At 52.5% G+C, this 20,078-nt stretch overlaps 1 non-coding gene across 1 annotated transcript; it reads right to left on the minus strand.

Annotated features, from left to right (window-relative positions):
* Positions 1–10,549: 10,549 nt before the first annotated feature.
* On the minus strand, positions 10,550–10,704 carry LOC126196631 (5.8S ribosomal RNA). The gene has a single exon (XR_007539106.1). It is a non-coding gene; the product is annotated as a 5.8S ribosomal RNA (ribosomal RNA).
* Positions 10,705–20,078: the final 9,374 nt, after the last annotated feature.

The following is a 20,078-nucleotide window of genomic DNA, read 5'->3' on the forward strand; positions in this document are numbered from 1 at the left end:
CCAGCTGTATGTTTCCCTTCCGGTCAGTCCCTGGTTCCATCTGTTCTGCCACTCCTCCTGCAACATACACTCTATTCTCTTTTTAGTACTACATCTAGGATTTTGCCCAGCGATGTTTCTTGGAGCTTGGAACCCGGCAACCAGGCCAACCACCTCATGTCTTGCATAGTATAGCAAGGCTGCCTTCACTACCTCTAGGTCCAGTGGCAAGCTTCCCGTTAACACCTGCAGGGCATCAGTTTACACTGTCCTGCAAGCTTTGGTCATCTGCAATAGAAATGGCCTTTGTATTGCGTCCAGTATCCTTTTTACATACCTGTGCTTTGTGCGATGTGCCCATGCTGCTGCACCGTATCTACAGACACAGAGGCATAAGCCCTGGTATATCAGTTTTAGGGACTTCTTTTGCAGGCCCCACTCTGTTCTAATAACCCTCAATAGCAAGCCGGAGATGGCACCTAGCTTTCTCTCGATGTTTTTCACATGTGGTGTAAAAAGGAGTCTTTCATCAAGGGTTACACCCAGGTATGTGGCCTCTGAGACGAACTTTATGTTACCCCCCTCGAATGGGATTATTGGCGGTCTATTCCTGTCAAAACTGCCTTTGATGGTCATGGCTACTGTTTTATGTTTTATGTTTAGATATCCCTAGCTTGTTCTTTTTGGTCCATTCGCTTACCTCCTTTAGGGACCGCATTGCTCGGTCTTCTACTTGTTTACGGCTCTGTCCCCTAACGATAATGGCTAGGTCATCAGCGTATGCCACTTTTGTCCATTGATCACCCTCCTTTTCGTTTACTATCTCGTCGAAGACAAGGTTCCATAGGAATGGGCAACAAATGGAGCCTTGTGGGCATCCCTTGGTGACTGTTTTCTCTACACATCCGGCCCTGTTTTTAACTATAACTGTTCTGTTCTTAAAATAGTCCACTATCAGATCATAGAGGTTACGCGGGCACTGGATTTCTCTTAGGCGTCTCATGACACTAGGCCACCAGAGGTTGTCAAAGGCACCTGCTATGTCCACAAAGATAACCACTACATACTTTTCATCACATTGAACGTTGCTTAGGAGCTGCCTAATGGCCATTTCAGTTGAGGCACCTTTACGGAACCCAAATTGGTTTGGGGCCTTGAGCCCTGATTCGTTATAGAACTTGTCAAGGCGATTTACAACTAGGCGTTCTAAGACCTTCGCTATGATAGGGAGCAGACATATTGGGCGGTCTGACTTTGGCTCATCCCTGGGTTTTTCATCTGATTTGAGCAGAATACACACATTACCCTTTTTCCACTCATCTGGGACCTTTCTTTCCTGCAGACAGCTGTTATATAGGTCCACCAGGAGATGGGGACTCGTGTGCCAGACCCTCTCTATTATTCTGTCGTCAATTTCATCTGGGCCTGTCGCTTTGCCTGGTTTACAGGCCTTTATAGCAGTCCCTATTTCCTCTGGCTTGAATTCAGTGTCTATGTCACTGTTTTCATAAACCTCGTTGGCCATCTTCACCACCTGCTGTTCGACAGTGTCCTCATCTGCATTGTCGTCAGGAAGCACGCTCTGTAGCAATGACCTTATAGTCTCCTTCCATGTTATTGTTGTAGTCTGGTCTGTGACTTTTACGTTACTCAGTACATTTTCTGTGCCGCGTTTTGGCCGGATTACTTTCTTCACTATGGCCCAGGGATCATTCCGATCACAGTCAGATACCCACTTTTTCCACATCTTCTCTTTGGCTTGGACGATTTCTTTGTTGTATTTGTTTTTCGTCCTGTTATAGTGCTGTTTTGCTTCTTCTGTAGCAGTCTGGTTGTTGCTTCTCCGTGTTCGCTGTAATGTACGTCGTGCAGATATGGTGTCACGCCTCAAGTCAGCAAGAGTTGCACTCCACCATGGAACTGGGTTCTGCACACGAGTTCGCTTTTTCATGGATCTGTTGCAGGATTCATAGATAGCTTCCTGCAGTCTGGCAGCCATTCCATTTACACAGTCTGTCCCCTGTGGCCAGTTCTCTGTGAACTTGGCAAGCTGTTTGTCAAAGATGGGCCACTTTGCAAAGTTTGTGTTATATGTCGCCAATTTCTCTGTCTCTCCTCCTTTGGGGTGCTTTGATTTTGTATGTTATAGCCCTGTGGTCACTTGATGTCCATTCCTCATTAATCATCCAGTTGCACAGGGCTCTGGCTGCTGGGGGAGTACAGATAGTTACATCGATGTTGCTTTGTCCATTTGGGCCACAGTATGTTGTGAGGTCTGACATTTCGTTCATCACTATTAGTCCTCTTTGTGCGATGAAGTCTTTAAGCATTCTGCCCGCTTCATCTGTCATGGAGCTATGCCAGACTTGTGAGTTTGCGTTCGATTCCAGTCCTACTATGACTGGTTTCCCTTCTAGCTGATCCAGGAGAGTGTCTAATTTTTGCAGGAATTCGTCTATAGGTGCCCCATATTGGCAGTATATACTGGCTATGTACATTTCCCCAAATTCTCCGTTAATGCTGGCGACAGCCATGTGAGTATTACTGAAATTTGTCAGCTGCATAGCTGTTATCACTTGAGATCTGGTTGCTATTGCTGCCTTTGGTGGACCATCTTTAGAGTTGTACATAAGTTGGAAGTCTGATGGATATCCACCTACCATATTATTGAGACAGTAGGGCTCTTGGATCAATAGCACATCTATGTTTTCCTCAAGGATTCGGTGCGCCAGTTGGTCTGGAACTATTCTTGCTCTTTGCCCATTTAATTGTAGTATTTTTATGTCTCTGTACTGTGTTCCTGTCTGCATTCTTCTTCCTCGTTGTGGCACTCCATTGTTGTTATTGTCCATAGTCGATTCTACTGTTTTGTATTGTCTTGATCCTAATGTATTCTCGGCATGTTTTATCAGTCACTGCGTGAGTATGCGGCTTCTTCACACGCTTGCAGTTTGCACATTGGGCCTGTTGGTTCTTTTTTGTGCATTCTTTGAAAGTGTGTCCTGATTCTGCACAGTGGCCGCAGGTAGTTTCTGCATTTTTACACTTTGCTGCTGTGTGTCCATGACCCTGGCATTTAAAGCATCTGCTTATATTGTTATAGTCCTGCACTTTGTGAGAGGTCCAATTTATGTAGACGCGACCTTGTTCAGATAGACTGTTCCACACCTTTGTTGTTACTTCCAGCACTAGGTTTGTCTCTTCCCTGTTTCTTGGACCAGTCTTAAACAGTACCTTGGTACCCTCCATAACCTCCTCACTCTGCATGTTAAGTCTTGCGAGGTTTCTCTCATGTAATTCCATTTTCAATTCCTCCTCATTTGTGTTCCTCGGAACATCAAAGATTATTAACTTTGGATTTCTCTTCTTTGGATCTGAGACTGTTAGTCCAGATTGTGTGACTTCACCACACTTCCTGATTTTATCAACATCCTGGTCATTAGGGACTTCGAGGACAATGCCATTATCTCTGGTCTTCTTGCATCTTGATATGCGAACATCCTTCAACGATGTTGAAATAAGGCTTCTTACGGTTTCTTCCACTTCCTCTCCAGTTTTCTGATAACCTTCTGCTGGCTTGATCATTAGCACTTTCGAATGTTGCGTTTTTATGGGCTGTTGTTTAGGTGCTGGTTTTGCAGCTGCCTTGCTGGCATAGCTTTCGACCTCTGATGAAGCTTTTGTTTTCATGGTCTTCACGCACCTTAACTCTGTTTTGAGTTCTAGGATCTCCATCTGATACTTCTTTAGTATCTGCTCGTATTCAGATAGCTTCCCTAGAATGAATCTTTTTTGTCCATTGTTTATCTTGTTTGTGTCATTAAAGATGAAGGCTTCCATCTCTTCCCTGATGTTCATCATTTCCTGGAGATCTGGGCATCTTCCTGAGTCCTCCTTGTCTGTGGTGACCACAGAGTTTGCACCAGGTTCATTAGCTGCTCCGAGACACTCTTTGCTGAGCCCCATTTTGGGGCAGTACCTCTGGTGTGCTCAGTCCTTTAGGCTGTGATATCGCTAGAGGGCGTTAATGGCTCGTAGACAAGTCGATTCTCACCGCCCAACACACTACCCTATCTGCTAAATATGTTGCCTAATCTATCATAGAAATACGAGATGTAACGAAAATTTTTGCAGTGCTTTTTGCTACACTCGTGACTTAAATTTATGTCATTTAGTTTCTCAGACTTATTTAGCAAGTGATGGAAAGCAAGATCACATTTGAACAAGGGGAAGACTACACTATCAATGTATTACCTAATAAGATTTTAAGAGCTACTGTATCGGTAGAAAACTTGCAGTTTTCTGTCACTGCTCGTATGCACGCGCACGCTGCTACTCAGCACACACAAGATTCCTTTTAAACCTAAATGCCTAACCTACAGCACAAGAGACATCTTTAAACACTAAACACTGGTTTGGAATGAGAAGGAAGTAAGCTACAGAATGATATGCACAATGGTTATTTGTAGCTTTGGTAACGGCATGAATTTTGCCGATTACTCTATCCACATTCCGGCAAGCTGCACGGTACACATGACATCACTTCCACAAGCCTTAGTCCTAAACTAACACAACCAAAAAACAGAAGTAACAACCTATCATCTACGGGAGAATTTGTTTCTTAAATAGTATCTTAAGAACAGGGGTAGCGGAAGGAAAAACCGGATGCGCACGCCTCCCAGCCGAGCGGTACGCACTGCTCCACTATTTTAATTCCAGTTACTAACGTTACAAGCCATTGGAACCGAGGAAGACGTTATGTGAAGATAGAAGAATCTTACGTACTAGAAAAATATTTATACATATACTATTGGTGAGTAAGCAGCGGCAGGGTGCCGATTTATGTGAACCCGCGTTTAAGCATGTGGGTACTATCGCTCACACTGGACAAAAGTTGCTGCTGTTCGGAAAGTAAGAGAGAGAACTAGCCTCTTCTCGCTGGGGATCGAGAGGGTAATAAATGGGTTTCTAGACAGTGCACATGGCATTTACCTTCAACTTATTTTTGTATTGGGTAACAGTTTCTTAACCACGTGAAGGACTGCGGACTGTGACAGAAAATTGAGGGGATCTCTTACTCCATGAAAGGAAAGTACTTCTTAAACTGCACCATTTGAGAGGGGATAAAACTGGGTACACGGCCCTGATGCTCAGTTTTTTTGCTCGAGAAGGCGCTGGCCCTATTTAAACGAGTGACCAGACACAGCGCGGCAAGCGCGGCTGAGCGGCAACGCGTGTGCGCGGCCGTAGGGAAAACCGATATAATTGCGAAATCTTGAAAGAGACACCCTAATTTCCCTACGTCGTCCGATGGAGCATGGGGACGTTTACAAACCGGTGGGCTCAGATTTTTTTTCTCCGCCCGGTTTTTGGGTGATTATCGGCAACTTCCGGTCACCACGTGGTTACCACGTATTCTTCGCTACGATTGTCTGTAACTTTGAAACTAACAAAGGAAGACACAGTTTTTTATGCACTATCTGATAGAGAAAAACCCCAAGAATACCGCCGTGTGCTTGGAAGCTGGCTAACCCCTTGCACTGGACGGATGGGAACGGATTTCTAAACACACGCGGAGTGCGCGGCAGACAAAGGGCAGCTCACGACCACCAAAAGAGCAGTTCCTGGGCACAGTGGACCACTTTACCGTGCATTATCAACTGAAATATGGTTATTGCGCCCCTTCAGTCCCACTCAGGTGGAAAAATCCCGGAATTTTAGGTACATCATGGGATTAGGAAAAACATCGATAATTTGAAAAAAACGGATAGAAATACCTGTTGGATGATGCAGGTAATGCGTCAGCGACGTTGCACGATGTAGTCTGCGTCGATGAACCACTTCACAAACACCAAAAACTCGATAAATATGTCAAAAAACACGGAAATTTCGAATTTCGAAAATGTCACAATAACTCAAAAACAGTCTGAATGACGGCAAAGAAAATTCTACACGCTTTCTATGGTCACAACGCGAACCTCTGTGCCAAATTTCAGATCGTTCGCACACGTTTTTCCCACCCAAAACGCCGAAAGAACGGGAGCGCAAGCGACGCTCGACCGCACGCGACGAAGACGTAGATAGATAGGGACAGCGGGAATCTCGTTAATCCATTCATGCGCGTCACTAATTAGATGACGAGGCATTTGGCTATCTTAGCCATCTTTATTCACGTACAGTGAATAACACAATAAGTGGATACCCACAGAGCGGGTTTACAAGATGTTACATAATTACATAAACACACTTAATAATTAACACAAGTACATGAACAAAGAAAGGTATTATGCCTGAGAAGGCCAGGCAGCAGCCGAAGGATTGAGAACACCCTAACCAACACCTGTGCGGGGCATCGTGCGGCGGCGAGGGGCAGTCATAGATTCGAAACGCCGCGCCGCCATGGTACTGCCCAGAAGGACTCTAGTGCCCATAGTTGAAAGGTGGCCCTTTGTCACGCCCATCTCCTGCAATGCTTTAGCGGAGGCTGGAGACCAAACCCCACGCCAGTTGATGGTCGCCGACGTGGTGGTGGTTTCCTTCACCACTGGAAACAGCTCGCGCACCTTATCATAAACAGCCTGCTTGTCGTAGACGGCTACTTTCTCACGGTGACACCTATCAAGATCAAGGTTGTTGCCAACCACCTGTGCATCGATGACAAAAGCTGCAGTGTCACGGACTGCCACGATGTCTGGCTTTTTCAGGCCTTCAGATGTACGAAGGTGAGGCTCTAGGAGAACATTGTAGCCTCTGCGGCGGAGGCCTCGCGCCAGATAGGACGCCATAGCATCGTGTCGAGCAATGCGAGCCCCGTCGCTTCTCCAGCACTGTTGAATGACATGGTTGGCAGTCTCCGTGGCATTGCAGCCAGCGCGGCAGCTGGTGTCACCCTCCCTCCCACGTAGTAGCCGTGCCCCAGTAGGTAAGGCATTAATACGGACACGCAGGTATGAGATGTAGTCGCGGCCTGTTACGAACTGTCGGGTGTTAGAGACCCAACAGTGCTGCCCTGGTGTTCGGGCAGACTTATGTAGCGCAGCGCCGTCGACCGACGAGTGCAGGCGGTCAGCCCAACACCGGCCCAACTGGTAACTGGACTTTATAACTTCCCCTGCCATTGCAGGGCGTGGTCCAGTTGAAGAATTTCTCGCTGGATTGAGTCCTGGGAAGAATCATCCGCAGCCGTACCCAGTCCCTGCATCTTCGCCAATCTTCTCCTACGAAGTAGGGGGCCAAGCCAGGGGGCTGCAGGTACCCCCAAGCCCCCATGAGAGATGGGGGCGTGTAAGTAGCCGACAGGCGTATCTGCTGGCAGGTGCAGCCAAGATCGAATAGCTGCATGGACACAGACATCAAGGGACGAGAGGGCCCCAAGACGAGTCCTCGCCAGGGCGAGGCCATGGAAAATACCCGGGAGGATAACAGAACGAAGGGCAAAAAGCCGCTGCTGAGGTTTGAGTGGTGCACGCTTGATGATGTTCATCTGCTTCTCGACCTCCCGCCGAGGATGAAAAAGGCTGCGTCCGCTCGTGGAGAATTGCAGGCCCAGATACTCGAAGGTATCACCCATCGCCAGTGCTGGGATGTTGTTCCCACCAGCACGTAAGGTGACAGTCGAGAGAGTCATCGAGAGTTAAGAGAGTCATAGTTACTCCAGCCGTTTACCCGCGCTTGCTAAAATTTCTTCACGTTGACATTCAGAGCAGTGGGCAGAAATCACATTGCGTCAACACCCGCTAGGGCCATCGCAATGCTTTGTTTTAATTAGACAGTCGGATTCCCCCAGTCCGTGCCAGTTCTGAGTTGATCGTTGAATGGCGGCCGAAGAGAATCCGCGCTCCCGCGCGCCCCCGGAGGAGCACGCTAAGGCGGACGCGGCCTCGCAGCAAGGAAGATCCGTGGGAGGCCAAGGCACGGGACCGAGCTCGGATCCTGCACGCAGGTTGAAGCACCGGGGCGCGAACGCCGCACAGGAGCGCATCCTGCACCGCCGGCCAGCACGAGGCCGACCAACGGCGAGAGCAGACCACACCCGCGCTAAACGCCCGCACTTACCGGCACCCCCCACGGCACTCACCTCGCCCAGGCCCGGCACGTTAGTGCTGACCCACTTCCCGACCAAGCCCGACACGCCCCGATCCTCAGAGCCAATCCTTATCCCGAAGTTCTGGATCTAATTTGCCGACTTCCCTTACCTACATAATCCTATCGACTAGAGGCTCTTCACCTTGGAGACTTGCTGTGGATATGGGTACGAACCGGCGCGACACCTCCACGTGGCCCTCTCCCGGATTTTCAAGGTCCGAGGGGAAGATCGGGACACCGCCGCAACTGCGGTGCTCTTCGCGTTCCAAACCCTATCTCCCTGCTAGAGGATTCCAGGGAACTCGAACGCTCATGCAGAAAAGAAAACTCTTCCCCGATCTCCCGACGGCGTCTCCGGGTCCTTTTGGGTTACCCCGACGAGCATCTCTAAAAGAGGGGCCCGACTTGTATCGGTTCCGCTGCCGGGTTCCAGAATAGGAACCGGATTCCCTTTCGCCCAACGGGGGCCAGCACAAAGTGCATCATGCTATGACGGCCCCCATCAACATCGGATTTCTCCTAGGGCTTAGGATCGACTGACTCGTGTGCAACGGCTGTTCACACAAAACCCTTCTCCGCGTCAGCCCTCCAGGGCCTCGCTGGAGTATTTGCTACTACCACCAAGATCTGCACCGACGGCGGCTCCAGGCAGGCTCACGCCCAGACCCTTCTGAGTCCACCGCCGCGACCCTCCTACTCGTCAGGGCTTCGCGGCCGGCCGCAAGGACCGGCCGTGACTGCCGGACTGACGGCCGAGTATAGGCATGACGCTTCAGCGCCATCCATTTTCAGGGCTAGTTGCTTCGGCAGGTGAGTTGTTACACACTCCTTAGCGGATTCCGACTTCCATGGCCACCGTCCTGCTGTCTTAAGCAACCAACGCTTTTCATGGTTTCCCATGAGCGTCGATTCGGGCGCCTTAACTCGGCGTTTGGTTCATCCCACAGCGCCAGTTCTGCTTACCAAAAGTGGCCCACTTGGCACTCCGATCCGAGTCGTTTGCTCGCGGCTTCAGCATATCAAGCAAGCCGGAGATCTCACCCATTTAAAGTTTGAGAATAGGTTGAGGTCGTTTCGGCCCCAAGGCCTCTAATCATTCGCTTTACCGGATGAGACTCGTACGAGCACCAGCTATCCTGAGGGAAACTTCGGAGGGAACCAGCTACTAGATGGTTCGATTAGTCTTTCGCCCCTATACCCAGCTCCGACGATCGATTTGCACGTCAGAATCGCTACGGACCTCCATCAGGGTTTCCCCTGACTTCGTCCTGGCCAGGTATAGTTCACCATCTTTCGGGTCCCAACGTGTACGCTCTAGGTGCGCCTCACCTCGCAATGAGGACGAGACGCCCCGGGTGTGCAGAGGCCGCCGCCCCGTGATGGGCGGGGAAGCCCCATCCTCCCTCAGCCCGCGCAAGGCGAGACCTTCACTTTCATTGCGCCTTTAGGTTTCGTACAGCCCAATGACTCGCGCACATGTTAGACTCCTTGGTCCGTGTTTCAAGACGGGTCGTGAAATTGTCCAAAGCTGAAGCGCCGCTGCCGGGAGCGATTATTCCGCCCGAGAGCATCCCGAGCCAACAGAGGCGCGGGTCCGGGGCCGGGCCAGGTAGGTCTGTCATCCGGGAAGAACCGCGCGCGCTTGCCGGGAGCCCGAGCACCCAAAGGGGCGAATCGACTCCTCCTGATATACCGCCGAGCAGCCAGCCAGGACACCGGGGCTCTGCCCAACAGACGCGAACCGAGGCCCGCGGAAGGACAGGCTGCGCACCCGGGCCTAGGCCGGCACCCAGCGGGTCGCGACGTCCTACTAGGGGAGAACTGCGGCCCACCGCACACCGGAACGGCCCCACCCCGCGGCGAGTGGAAAAGCAACCGGACACGACCCCGCCGCGGATTGCTCCGCGCGGGCGGCTGGCTCCATCTGCCGAGGGCGGAGCCAGTGGCCGGATGGGCGTGAATCTCACCCGTTCGACCTTTCGGACTTCTCACGTTTACCCCAGAACGGTTTCACGTACTTTTGAACTCTCTCTTCAAAGTTCTTTTTAACTTTCCCTCACGGTACTTGATCGCTATCGGTCTCGTGGTCATATTTAGTCTCAGATGAAGTTTACCACCCGCTTGGAGCTGCACTCTCAAGCAACCACAGGCAGCCACGACAGGCGGCAGCCTGCGGGGTTCGGTGCTGGACTCTTCCCTGTTCGCTCGCCGCTACTGGGGGAATCCTTGTTAGTTTCTTTTCCACCGATTAGTAATATGCTTAAATTCAGCGGGTAGTCTCGCCTGCTCTGAGGTCGTTGTACGAGGTGTCGCACGCCACACCGCCAGCCGGCTGTGCACGCTACCGAGACAGTACTGGTATGCGAACCGCCAGGTGATGGGCGCGCATCGCTCGTTTCAGGGGACATGGCCGGCCCCACAGGCTGGCACGACACTCCCACGTCTCCGAAGCGGGACAAACGCCGCGGGCTTCAGTTTACGTAGCCGACCCTCAGCCAGACGTGGCCCGAGAACGGAATCCATGGACCGCAATGTGCGTTCGAAACTTTGATGTTCATGTGTCCTGCAGTTCACATGTCGACGCGCAATTTGCTGCGTTCTTCATCGACCCACGAGCCGAGTGATTCACCGTCCTGGGTGATCTTTTTACAGTTTCCACTGTCTCTTTCAAAACAGTTGCATAGGCGGGACTGAGGCGTCCGACGGCCTCTGTTCCAGTGTTTTGTGTCCAACGGCCTCACGGCCGATGGGCGTCGTACGGATCCACAGGCACTCAGGCGAACGTCATTCAAAACCGGCGCGAGGCACCAGTTGCCGCAGGCCAGCCGCTCCAGAGCTTCAGCGCTCGTACCACACATCATTTTCCGTTAGTTTTGAGAAGCACGCGTGGTCCCGCACGCGGCGCACGGCTACTGCGAGCCGTACAGGTAGCGTGTTGCACGACACGACACGCACATCGAAAGACATGCAGTCTAGTCGGTAATGATCCTTCCGCAGGTTCACCTACGGAAACCTTGTTACGACTTTTACTTCCTCTAAATGATCAAGTTTGGTCATCTTTCCGGTAGCATCGGCATGCCGCGTACCAGTCCGAAGACCTCACTAAATCATTCAATAGGTAGTAGCGACGGTCGGTGTGTACAAAGGGCAGGGACGTAATCAACGCGAGCTTATGACTCGCGCTTACTGGGAATTCCTCATTCATGGGGAACAATTGAAAGCCCCAATCCCTAGCACGAAGGAGGTTCAGCGGGTTACCCCGACCTTTCGGCGTAGGAAGACACGCTGATTCCTTCAGTGTAGCGCGCGTGCGGCCCAGAACATCTAAGGGTATCACAGACCTATTATTGCTCAATCTCGTGCGGCTAGAAGCCGCCTGTCCCTCTAAGAAGAAAAGTAATCGCTGACAGCACGAAGGATGTCACGCGACTAGTTAGCAGGCTAGAGTCTCGTTCGTTATCGGAATTAACCAGACAAATCGCTCCACCAACTAAGAACGGCCATGCACCACCACCTACCGAATCAAGAAAGAGCTATCAATCTGTCAATCCTTCCGGTGTCCGGGCCTGGTGAGGTTTCCCGTGTTGAGTCAAATTAAGCCGCAGGCTCCACTCCTGGTGGTGCCCTTCCGTCAATTCCTTTAGGTTTCAGCTTTGCAACCATACTTCCCCCGGAACCCAAAAGCTTTGGTTTCCCGGAGGCTGCCCGCCGAGTCATCGGAGGAACTGCGGCGGATCGCTGGCTGGCATCGTTTATGGTTAGAACTAGGGCGGTATCTGATCGCCTTCAAACCTCTAACTTTCGTTCTTGATTAATGAAAACATACTTGGCAAATGCTTTCGCTTCTGTTCGTCTTGCGACGATCCAAGAATTTCACCTCTAACGTCGCAATACGAATGCCCCCGCCTGTCCCTATTAATCGTTACCTCGGGTTCCGAAAACCAACAAAAGAGAACCGAGGTCCTATTCCATTATTCCATGCACACAGTATTCAGGCGGGCTTGCCTGCTTTAAGCACTCTAATTTGTTCAAAGTAAACGTGCCGGCCCACCGAGACACTCAATAAAGAGCACCCTGGTAGGATTTCAACGGGGTCCGCCTCGGGACGCACGAGCACGCACGAGGCGGTCGCACGCCTTCGGCTCGCCCCACCGGCAGGACGTCCCACGATACATGCCAGTTAAACACCGACGGGCGGTGAACCAACAGCGTGGGACACAATTCCAACTACGAGCTTTTTAACCGCAACAACTTTAATATACGCTATTGGAGCTGGAATTACCGGGGCTGCTGGCACCAGACTTGCCCTCCAATAGATACTCGTTAAAGGATTTAAAGTGTACTCGTTCCGATTACGGGGCCTCGGATGAGTTCCATATCGTTATTTTTCGTCACTACCTCCCCGTGCCGGGAGTGGGTAATTTGCGCGCCTGCTGCCTTTCTTGGATGTGGTAGCCATTTCTCAGGCTCCCTCTCCGGAATCGAACCCTGATTCCCCGTTACCCGTTACAACCATGGTAGGCGCAGAACCTTCCATCGACAGTTGATAAGGCAGACATTTGAAAGATGCGTCGCCGGTACGAGGACCGTGCGATCAGCCCAAAGTTATTCAGAGTCACCAAGGCAAACGGACCGGACGAGCCGACCGATTGGTTTTGATCTAATAAAAGCGTCCCTTCCATCTCTGGTCGGGACTCTGTCTTTTTTTTTCTTTTTTTTTTTTAAAAAAAAATTCTTTATTTCCAAAGCTTATTAATTATACAATGTAGCCCACTACCTTATATGATTAGTGGGCCGTAATACTTCAACATTTGTACATTTATTGCAGCTATTTTACATATGATTAGTAACTTGTTAGTAAGAGCACTTATGGAACTACAATCGGCAATGTAAAATGTTATTAAGTGGTAAGTGGTAACCTAACTAAATATGGACTAGTCACTAAAGCCTGCAGCGTTACAGATGTCAGCTGAGAATATAAACCTACTGTAAGGCCTTGCTCATTGAGCTAACCCCAATGAGCGTGCCCCTGACACTGGGCAGGCCATGGTGTTAGTCGCTGCAGGTTCCTACGAATAATATCTAAGAACTAGATCCTACGACTAAACTTATCCTAAGGTCTAGGTTGGGTGCGTTGTCTAAGTAGGTGTATTACTGGACCCCACTCCCCCTAGTCCCGAAGCGCGGCGGATTCTAGACTCGAGAAGTCGGCCTTTCCGCGCTCAGGCGGTTTGGGAATAGGGTACTAGACTTCATCGGTGTTTAAAATGTCTTAGTAAGATGCTAGTTGGGTTCTCGCAGGTAGTCCCTTAAGACTTTCTGTGATACCGCGTTAGCCAGTTCGTTAATAATCTGAAAGTTGTCGTGTTGTCTCAGCAGTCTGAATGTGTCATTGTTTGGTAGTTGGTCTCTTAACACAGAGGCCACATCATTGAAAAGGGGGCACTCGTAGACTACATGGTCAGGAGTACCCTCCGGAACACCACAGTCACACGTGGGTGTCGCCTTTATCCCGAAACGACACAAGTATGTCGGATAGGGTCCATGTCCAGTGAGAAAGTGAATCAGTCCCCTGGTTGGTTCGAAATATGTCATTCCCATTCTTTCCCTAACATCTGGCAATAGGTCAAACGTTCTACGCCCTGTTTCTTCGCTTGCCCATGAATGTTGCCACAGCTGATCCCCTCTTAACCTGATCTCAACTTTATTTTCAGTCCTACTTCCCAGAATTTCCTCTATTTTATCTAAGTTCCCCTTTTTTGCCCAGTACCACGCGGCCTGCTCTCGAATTTTGATATCTAAGGGGCAGAGTCCCATTATGACTAATAGGGCTCCTCCCAGTGTGGTCCTGTAAGCCCCCATTGATCTCATAATCATGTTCCTCTGCACTCTTCTCACTGTCATGGCGGGCACCACCCTCGTGAGCCTGTGTGCCCAGACTCCAGAACCGTAACCCACTATGGAGGTGAGTATGCTATTGTGATATACACTCCTGGAAATGGAAAAAAGAACACATTGACACCGGTGTGTCAGACCCACCATACTTGCTCCGGACACTGCGAGAGGGCTGTACAAGCAATGATCACACGCACAGCACAGCGGACACACCAGGAACCGCGGTGTTGGCCGTCGAATGGCGCTAGCTGCGCAGCATTTGTGCACCGCCGCCGTCAGTGTCAGCCAGTTTGCCGTGGCATACGGAGCTCCATCGCAGTCTTTAACACTGGTAGCATGCCGCAACAGCGTGGACGTGAACCGTATGTGCAGTTGACGGACTTTGAGCGATGGCGTATAGTGGGCATGCGGGAGGCCAGGTGGACGTACCGCCGAATTGCTCAACACGTGGGGCGTGAGGTCTCCACGGTACATCGATGTTGTCGCCAGTGGTCGGCGGAAGGTGCACGTGCCCGTCGACCTGGGACCGGACCGCAGCGACGCACGGATGCACGCCAAGACCGTAGGATCCTACGCAGTGCCGTAGGGGACCGCACCGCCACTTCCCAGCAAATTAGGGACACTGTTGCTCCTAGGGTATCGGCGAGGACCATTCGCAACCGTCTCCATGAGCCCCCTGCGGGTTCGGGGGTTAGAATAGGCCCGCGGTATTCCTGCCTGTCGTAAGAGGCGACTAAAAGGAGTCTCACATGTTTCGGCCTTACGTGATGGTCCCCTCTCGGGTTTGACCTCCATATTTCTAAATTATTCCGAAGAGCGAGCCAATTGGGGAAGGGCGCCTTACATGGTGCACTGTATCCGTCGTGCAATTAGACCTTGAGCCGGATTTCTCGTCGTTGCAATGATGTCCCGCTCGTTTTCGATCTCTTGGGCGATTACCACGCTGCACTCTGCAGTGTTTCTTTTAACTGCGACGACGACGTTGGACATTTTGCACCTAAGATCCAGCACGGTAGCCAGTCCGTTGTGGTGGGGCCGCCATGTACCCTCTTGGTTGTAGCCCCCTGACAACACAGGGATCGCTCTACTGATGCCTGCGCCGTTAACTCCCCACGTATGCCAAGGAGTAGATGCCCATCTCTCTGGGGCATCGGGACTCCCGGCAATGGCCATCCTGCCAGGTGGCTATTGCTGCGGCTGGGTGGCGCCCGTGGGGAGGGCCCTTGGTCGGAGTAGGTGGCATCAGAGTGGATGACCCGCAATGAAGCGTGGTACATCATCTCTCGCTGGTGGGCCTCCACCAGCAGTCTCTAAGCGATCGAGGTCTAACCTCAACGGCAGGAAATACGAACCGCGATCATTTCCCTCCCTGGCCACTCCATGGGAGGAACGTATGGCAAAAGAAGTCGGTGGAGAATATTCACCCCGGTTCCTTGTGTGCACGAGAGTCGATGGAGAATCGTTTATGTCAACTAAGCCCCAGTTTTTTGTGGAGCATTTAGAGGACAAGTTCGGGGAGGTGGAGGGCTTGTCAAAGATGCGCTCTGGTTCTGTGCTCATCAAAACGGCATCCTCTGCCCAGTCACGGAGGTTGCTCAATTGTGACAAGTTGGGGGATGTTTCAGTTAGCATCACGCCGCATAAGAGTCTCAACATGGTCCAGGGTATTATATTCCACAGGGATCTTCTTCTGCAGTCCGACGATGAATTACGCGCCAACCTCGAACGACGAGGTGTTCACTTCGTCCGGCGCGTCCATCGGGGTCCGGGGGATAATCAGGTAGCCACCGGTGCCTTCATCTTGGCCTTCGAAGGTGATGTATTACGCGAAAAGGTCAAGGTGATGGTTTACCGTTGTGATGTGAAGCCATATATCCCTCCTCCGATGCCGGCCGAAGTGGCCGTGCGGTTAAAGGCGCTGCAGTCTGGAACCGCGGGACCGCTACGGTCGCAGGTTCGAATCCTGCGTCGGGCATGGATGTTTGTGATGTCCTTAGGTTAGTTAGGTTTAAGTAGTTCTAAGTTCTAGGGGACTAATGACCTCAGCGGTTGAGTCCCATAGTGCTCAGAGCCATTTGAACCTCCTCCGATGCGGTGTTTTAAATGCTGGAAGTTCGGGCACATGTCCTCTCGTTGTACTTCCAGCCTCATGTGTCGGGATTGTGGACGTCCTTCGCATCCCGATACTCCATGTGCCCCGCCTCCTATCTGTGTTAACTGCGGAGAACACCATTCCCCCTGCTCGCCGGACTGTAGGATATTGCAGAAAGAAAGAAAGATAATGGAATATAAGACCCTGGACCGGCTGATCTACCCCGAGGCTAGACGGAAATATGAGAGGCTCCATCCTGTGGCAATGACGTCAACCTACGCCGCTGCTGCAACGACGGTTCTGCCATCATCACGAATCGGCTCTAAGATCGGTCAGCATCCACCAGCCCCCTTGCTCGTGGGGGGCACTTCACACCCTGTTGCTCCTGCTCCATCCTCTCCAGGAGCAACAACCTCCCAACCATCGGGGACATCAGTCCCCCCTTCCCAGCCGGAGAAGCGTAAGACTTCTTCGGCTACTCTCGTACGGAAGGGGTCCCTTGGGGACCTCCCTTCACAAGTTCCGACCAGCGGGACAGCAGACACCGGCAAGTGGCTCAAACAACCACCAGCCCCTGGTCGTAGGGCCTCCCGGTCGTCCTCTGTCCCTGAGACTGACCCTGTGAAGCCCTCTAAGCCCTCCAAGCCTGAACCACCGAAGGCACAATGGGCGAAACAGAAACAGAACCAGAAGCAAGTCCCCAAGAATACCAACAATGCGGTGGCACCTGTCCCACCGCTTACTACAAGCTCCGCCTCGGAGGACGAGGTGGAGATTCTGGCGTCCGCTCAGGACCTCGATCTCGGCGGTCCCTCAGACGCCATGAATAACACTAGCGCGGGTGCTCAATCGGAGGCAGCAGGTGACCCGTCGGCGTAATCTGCCTTCCCAGTCCCGTCACGCCTTTCCCAGCCATGGACACCACCATCCTCCAGTGGAACTGCAGCGGTTTCTTCCACCATCTAGCTGAGCTCCGCCAACTTATCAGCCTTCACCCTTTCCTCTGTATTGCTCTCCAGGAAACTTGGTTTCCAGCACTGCGAACCCCCACCCTCCGTGGCTATCGGGGTTATTTTAAGAACCGGGCAGCTTATGAAAGGGTGTCTGGTGGCGTCTGCATATATGTCCTTAACTCTCTACACAGCGAGTTTGTACCTCTACAAACAGCTTTAGAGGCTGTTGCTGTTCGGGTGTGGACGCCACAGGCTGTTACCGTCTGCAGTATTTACCTACCACCGGATGGTGCTGTCGCACAGCATGTCCTGGCTGCTCTGATAGCACAACTGCCTCCACCTTTCTTGTTGCTGGGCGATTTCAATGCCCACAACCCTCTATGGGGTGGGACTGTCTCCGATGACCGCGGTCGTGCCGTGGAGCATTTGTTGGCTCAGCTCGACCTTAGCCTCCTGAACACCGGTGCTCCCACACATTTCAGTGTGGCCCACGGCTCGTTCTCGGCCATCGATCTCTCTCTTTGCAGCCCCGGCCTTGTCCCATCTCTCCACTGGAGAGTGCATCCTGACCTGTGTGGTAGTGACCATTTTCCCATCTATTTGTCACTGCCCCAGTGTCATTCTTCTGGGCGCCTGCCCCACTGGGCTCTCCACAGGGCTGACTGGCCGAGTTTCACTTCCGCGGCAACCGTTGAGTCTCCCCCGCAGGGTGACATTGACGATGTGGTCCGTGACTTAACCACGTCCATCATTTCGACGGCCGAGGCTGCCATCCCCCGCTCTTCTGGACTCCCTCGGAGGAAGGCTGTACCCTGGTGGTCATCGGAGATTGCTGAAACTATTCGCGACCGTCGGCGGGCCCTCCAGCGTCATCGGCGGCATCCGTCTCTCGAGACCCTCATCGCCTTTAAGAGGTTCCGTGCCTTCGCCCGTCGTCTTATTGCACGGCGTAAGCAGGAGTGCTGGGAGCGGTATGTTTCATCCTTGGGCTCTCGTGTCTCCCCCTCGCTCGTGTGGTCCCGGATACGGCGGATTTATGGACACCAGACCCCTATGGGTGTCGCTGGGATCTCCTTGGACGGCGCTGTCTGCACGGACGCTGCCGCGATTGCTGAACACCTTGCTGCGCACTTTGCTCAGAGCTCTGCGACTGCAACTTATCCCCCCGCCTTTCGCTCTCTAAAGGAGCGAGCCGAGCGGACGCCGTTATCGTTCCACACGCGTCGTTCTGAGAAATACAATGCTCCCTTCAGCGAGCGGGAATTCCTTGCTGCCCTCGCCGACTGCCCTGATACAGCACCAGGACCAGACGGTATACACGCGCAGATGCTGAAGCATCTTTCCAGGGACTGCCAGCGACACGTCCTCACCATCTTTAACCGCATTTGGAGCGAGGGCGTGTTCCCGTCGCAATGGCGTGAGGGTCTTATTGTCCCCATCTTGAAGCCCGATGCGGACCCACTGGCGGTGGACAGCTATCGTCCCATTACCCTCACCAACGTTTTGTGCAAATTGCTCGAACGTATGGTGGGGCGGCGTTTGTGTTGGGTCCTTGAATCGCGCGGTCTCCTCGCTCCATCCCAGGGTGGCTTCCGTCGGGGCCGGTCTGCAGCGGACAATTTGGTGCGGCTGGAATCTGCTATCCGTACGGCCTTTGCCCGACGTCAGCATCTCGTTGCCGTATTCTTCGATCTGCGGAAGGCGTATGACACCACATGGAGGCATCACATCCTTGCTACGTTGCATGAGTGGGGTCTTCGTGGTCGACTCCCGGCTTTTCTTCAGACCTTTCTATTGCACCGCTCTTTCCGGGTACAAGTCGGTGCCGCCTCTAGTTCATCCTATACACAGGAGAATGGGGTCCCGCAGGGCTCGGTGTTGAGCGTCTCGTTATTTCTAGTGGCCATTAATGGTCTGGCTGCAGCCGTGGGGTCGTCGGTGTCTCCTTCGTTGTATGCCGACGACTTCTGCATCTCATTTAGCTCCACGACTACGGGGGTCGCCGAACGCAGGCTGCAAGTAGCCGTACGCAAGGCAGAATCGTGGGCTCTGACTCACGGTTTTCAGTTCTCTGCAGCCAAGACTCGAGTTATGCACTTCTGCAGGCGTCGGACGGTCCACCCTCATCCTGAACTTTACCTTGACGGCCACCTGCTTGAAGTGGTGGACACTTGCCGCTTCTTAGGACTCGTGTTTGATGCCCGGCTCACATGGGTTCCTCATATTACTCAGCTGAAGCAAAGGTGCTGGCGGCATCTCAACGCCCTCCGCTGCCTCAGCCACACATCTTGGGGTGCGGATCGCTGCACGCTGTTGCGACTGTACAAAGCCCTTGTGCAGTCCAGGCTTGATTATGGGAGCCTGGCCTATGGGTCTGCATCACCCTCAGTGTTGAAGTTGTTAGACCCCATACATCACTGTGGGGTTCGGCTTGCAACTGGCGCGTTTCGAACGAGCCCCGTGGATAGTCTACTGGTGGAGGCCGGGGTTCCCCCGCTGCGGATTCGCCGCCATCGACTGCTCGCCGACTATGCTGTCCACGTTCATTGCTCGCCAGGCCATCCCCATCGTCGCCTGCTTTTCCCTGTCTCGGTCCTCCACCTGCCCGAACGGCGACCTCGGTCTGGGCTTTCCATAGCTGTCCGTGTCCAGTCCCTGCTGTCCGAACTGGGATCATTCCCTCTTCTGCCTCCCTTCCGGGTCCGCGCACCTACGCCTCCCTGGTGCTTGTCCCGTCCGTCCGTCCGTCTGGACTTGGCACAGGGACCCAAGGACTCGGTTCCACCTGTGGCCCTCCGTCGCCGTTTTCTTGCGCTCCTCGCCTCATTTTCGGACTGTGAGCCTGTCTACACCGATGGTTCCCTAGTTGATGGTCGCACTGCCTACGCTTTTGCTCATGCCGCCCACGTTGAACAGCGCTCCTTGCCGGCTGGCTGCAGTATTTTTACTGCAGAGCTGGTGGCCATATTGCGCGCTCTTGAGCATATGTGTTCCTGCTCAGGTACGTCCCTTGTCATCTGCAGTGACTCCCTGAGCAGCCTCCAGGCCATCGACCGCTGCTATCCCTCATGTCC

Source organism: Schistocerca nitens, chromosome 7 (assembly GCF_023898315.1).
Source record: "Schistocerca nitens isolate TAMUIC-IGC-003100 chromosome 7, iqSchNite1.1, whole genome shotgun sequence".
NCBI lineage: Eukaryota > Metazoa > Arthropoda > Insecta > Orthoptera > Acrididae > Schistocerca > Schistocerca nitens.